The sequence below is a fragment of the Haemaphysalis longicornis genome, unplaced genomic scaffold (genome assembly GCF_048455015.1).
Source record: "Haemaphysalis longicornis isolate Haplotype H1 unplaced genomic scaffold, Haemaphysalis longicornis Haplotype H1 scaffold_7, whole genome shotgun sequence".
NCBI lineage: Eukaryota > Metazoa > Arthropoda > Arachnida > Ixodida > Ixodidae > Haemaphysalis > Haemaphysalis longicornis.
Genome location: NW_027526422.1, coordinates 84,390,080 through 84,395,006, shown reverse-complemented (window position 1 = coordinate 84,395,006; position 4,927 = coordinate 84,390,080). Strand labels below are relative to the sequence as shown.

General features: G+C 53.8%; 1 pseudogene; it reads left to right on the top strand.

The window, feature by feature from the left end:
* The first annotated feature begins 460 nt into the window (after positions 1-460).
* LOC144146024 (uncharacterized) lies at positions 461-4,709 on the top strand (annotated as a pseudogene).
* The last annotated feature ends 218 nt before the right edge of the window (positions 4,710-4,927 follow it).

Genomic DNA, 4,927 nt, shown 5'->3' with positions numbered 1-4,927 from the left:
TCGGTATAATTCAATAGTTCTAAAAAGAATAGCGCTGAGAAATAAATGCTTGCCTGGCAAACGCCGCGGCTTTCTATTTGACGACGCTCGACTGTGCGCGTCGCTTTGTTGGGCGCTTAACGTGTACGCGGCGCCTCCGCGGGATGACGCTACCGAGCCAACCGAGCTGCTCCAGGTACGATGAGCAGGCGAGCGGAAGTCGCACCCGCGCACCGCCGCCGCAGAGAGCAAGAAGAGCGCTCCCCGATGGGCCGCGCGAGCTACCGTGTAAATATAATCAGTTAAATAAAAAACGAGTTATTTCAGTTCAACCAAGCCAACGGCTCTCAATAATAGATAACAGTTCAGAAGTGGAATCAAATCACAACGTCCGAACGTGAGAAGCCGCCCAGCAGTTATGATGGGGCCTGTGACGCGAAGCGCAGCATCTTCAGCGACAACGAACGAAGATGACGCGAACCAGGCCAGCGGTGACGACGGGGCGCGCAGCGACACGAGATCCGAAAACGAAGTCCCGAGTGACTCCACGACACCACAGCCGGCGATGGACATGGCAGCCGTCATCCAAGCAGCTGTACAGGCAGCCGTGAGGGAGGCGATAAACGGTATGGCGCTCCTTCAAACGCAACAGACGCCTGCCACGCCCGTTACGCCCGCGGCAGAGACTTCGCGTCTGGTGCCATCGTTCGATCCCCTTTCATCAGGCTGCTCGACCGTCGATTCGGCGAGTCGACGACTTGGCTGACATTTACGGTTGGTCGGACAGGCTGACCTCCTGCAACGCACTATGCAGATTGGAAGGCCCGGCCAAGACCTGGTACGATTCCCTGTCATCAGTGGACAAAACGTGGGTGCAGTGGAAAGACGAACTAAAGCGTGCATTTCCGTCGACATCAGGAATGCAACGCCTCCACCGTGAAATGGAAGCCCGTTGTCGCAAGCGAGGTGAGCCCATCGAATCTTATTACTACGACAAGCTCGCCAAGGCTCGCCGGTGTAATATCAGTGACAAAGGCTGTGTCGAGTACATCATCACCGGCCTGAATGATCCAGACACAATTCGAGCAGTGAGCGTTCGCACGTACGATACTCCCGAAGAATTGCTTCACTGTCTCAAGCGTCTAGAAGATCGTATAGGAAACGTAGTTTCGTCGGCTTCCCGCCAAAACGCCAAGCATTTCACTGACTATCAAAAGGGGCTCTTTGAAGGGGCCGATCACCTTACCAAGGCAACCGGAGCCAGCATGGCCGACGATCGCCGAGACTCCCTCTCACGCAGACAGAGGAAGAAGCCTCTCTCCAACGAGAAAGGGGAACCGCTGTGCTTCAACTGCAACGAATACGGCCATTTGTCTCTCCATTGCCCCTCTCCCCAACGAAAAGCGCGATGCGGCGCTTGCGGACGAGTGGGCCACGAAACGAGAGACTGCAGAGCGAAGAAGGAACGAGAGCCGCGCGTCGCTCAAAACGTTGTGAAATCCGACTTCCGCGCTACCGAAGCAGTGAACGAGAAATATTTCATGCCAGCGAAACTGAACGGACATGAAATACGTGCCTACGTCGACTTGGGGAGCCAGTGCGTAACACTACGTCAGGAAGATGCAGAACGGCTGGAAATCTCCTACACGAAACTCAAAGAACCACTCTCTATTGGAGGGTATGGATCGGGATGTGTGACGCCTTGCGGCGAAGCAAGTGCTACCATCACGGTCGACCAAGCGACAGCTGACGTTCATCTGTACGTGGTACCAAGCAGCTCGCAGTCCATACCACTACTTGTTGGGCAGCCGTTCACGGAACAGCCTCACGTAACGATTGTAAGGCGGCGACAGACAGTCAGGATTTTTGAGGAGCGCGAGAACGTCCACGAAACCGACGACACGCTGCGTTCCATTGAGATCCCCGATCTGCCCCAACGTTCAGTCTGCCTGTGGGCCAAGGAGTCAACCGTTGTTCCGCCGAAGTTTGTGGGATTCGTCAAGCTCTACGCCACGGGTGGCATGCCCAGCACAGATGTGTTTGTCGACGCACAATTCAGGTGTCAGGAAGGACGTGAGCACTGCATACCACGCTGCGTCGTAACTGTCGACGAGGCGTACGAGACACGACTACCCAACATGAACATGTCAAACCATGACTTGGACATCAAGGAACACGAGCGGGTAGCACGAGCGGAAATCTGCTATCCAGACGACATGCCGGAGCGAGAAATAAACGTCCACGTCGCTCAGCGACAGCCGATGCCACGCGAAGAGATAAAAACTGGACCTGCCGTCACTCCACACCAGCGAAAAATGCTGGAATGCCTTATCGACGAGTATCGTGATTGCTTCGCACGCAACATTTCGGAGATCGGGCAGACCAGTGCAGCGGAAATGAAGATCGAGTTGACGACAGATGAGCCAGTGAGATTCCGTCCCTACCGACTTTCCTTCGCAGAGAGGGCTCACACGAAAGAGATGATCGAAGAACTGAAGCAAGCGGGAATCGTTGTCGACTCGACTTCCGACCACGCCAGCCCTATTCTCCTCGTGCGAAAGAAGACAGGAGAACTGAGGATTTGTGTCGACTACCGTGCACTTAACCGTGTGACGAAAAAGGACAGGTACCCGTTGCCACTAATTGATGATCAGCTGGACCGCCTCCGCGGAAAGTGCTTCTTCACGAGTCTCGACTTGGCGTCTGGTTATTACCAGATCCCCATGGAAAAGGAGTCCAGACACAAGACAGCGTTCGTCACCCCTGACGGGCACTACGAGTTCGTCCGGATGCCGTCTGGATTGGCCAACGCCCCAGCGGTATTCCAGCGGATGATCAACGCGGTTCTGGGACCTAGCTCTGCGTTACTCTGTGGCACTCGCCTACATGGATGACATCTTGCTCCCAACGACAACTGTAGACGAGGGACTCGAGCACCTGCGAAAGATTTTGGAGGCTCTACGAAGAGCGGGACTGACGCTACGGTTGAGTAAGTGCTACTTCTTCTGCGACCGAGTCGACTACCTTGGATACGACATTTCTGCTGAAGGGGTGCAACCAGGAACTCTCAAACTTCAGTGTGTAGCTGAATTTCCGAAACCGACAAATGTGCACGAGGTCCGCCGATTCCTGGGACTCGCAAGCTATTTCCGACGATTTGTCAAGGGGTTCGCCACTATTGCTAAGCCTTTGACGAAACTGACTTCTAAGGACGAAACTTGGAAGTGGACTGCAGAACAAGACTTTGCGTTCGCCGAGCTGAAAAAGAGGTTAATCGAAAAGCCTATCTTGGCTCATTTCTCGTTCGACGCAAGAACGGAAGTTCACACAGATGCCAGCAGAGATGGGCTGGGAGCTATTCTCTTACAAGAGCAAGCTAACGGGCAGCTCCATCCCGTCGTGTACGCCAGCCGACGGACAACCGAGTGTGAGGAGAGATACCACTCCTACGAGCTGGAAACATTGGCAGTTGTGTGGGCGCTGGAGAAGTTCCGGTCCTACCTAATAGGATTAAACTTCAAAGTGGTGACTGACTGCAATGCCGTGCGGGCAACGATGAGTAAGCGAACACTCCTACCTCGGATCGGCAGGTGGTGGCTTCGACTGCAAGAGTTTACCTTCGATGTTGAGTATCGAAAGGGCACGACCATGGCGCATGTCGACGCACTCAGCCGCTCACCACACGACCCTCCCGAAGAGACCGATGTCGTTGGCGGCATTCAGATCCTCGCTACGTGCGTGGAAGTAGAAGACTGCCTTGCTATCGCGCAAGTTAACGATCCCAAAATAATGGCACTGAAGGAGAGGTTAGAAAAAAAAAACAATGCCTCACGAAAGAAGATCGGCGCGTGCAAAGCGAATATCAGTTGCACAACGGCAAGGTGTTCAAGAAGTTTCAAGACGGAGGTTCACAGGAAAGGCTTCTCTGGGTCGTCCCAAGTCAGACACGTTGGAGGGTAGTGAAGGCTTGTCACGACGACATCGGGCATTTCGCTGTGGACAAGACGCTGTCAAGGTTAAGAAAGAACTACTGGTTTCCAGGCATGAGGCGCTACGTTAAGCGATACATAGCCGCTTGCGTTGAATGCCTTTTCCACAAGACGCCCGCCGGAAGAAAACCAGGCAAGCTGCATAGCATCGAGAAGGTGAACAAGCCATTTCATACGATCCACATCGATCATCTCGGCCCATTTGTTCGGAGCAAGTCGGGCAACGCGTACATAATTGTGGCTGTTGATGGCTTTACAAAGTTCGTCATGTTGCGAGCTGTTCGTAACACTTCGGCTGGACCAGCGGTGCTGTTTCTTCAGGAAATTGCTAGCATTTTCGGGCCACCGAATGTGGTAATCACCGATAGAGGGACTGCATTCACTAGTGTGAAGTTCAGGGCAATGTGTGAAAGCTTTCGAATCACGCACGTCAAGACTGCAACTGCCACCCCACGAGCCAACGGTCAAGTGGAACGGTACAACCGCATGATAACTCCGGCGGTGGCAAGCATGACCAAAAGAGAAGACGGTCGGGACTGGGACTCGACACTGCCTCAGGTGCAGTGGGGTATTAATAACACCGTGCACCAGGCCACGAAGACTACACCGTTTGGACTTCTGTTCAACTTCAGATCACGGAGCATTACGGGTGTCTGCGTGGAGGACGCTCTCACAGAACATTTCGACAAAGAGTTGGAGGAGAAGAGGGCCGCAGCAACGGAAAACATTCGTGAGGCCCAACATAGGCAGCAAACACGTTACAACAAGAAGCGGGCTGAACCGTCTGAGTTTCAACCAGGGAGACATCGTTCAAGTTGAGCGAGAACCCACAGCGAGCGGAGAATCCCGAAAACTTAAGGTCAAATACAAGGGACCGTACGTCATAGCCGAGAAGCTTCCCAATGACCGCTACCGCATCAGAGACATCCAACACACCCGGAGGACACGAAGGGCATATT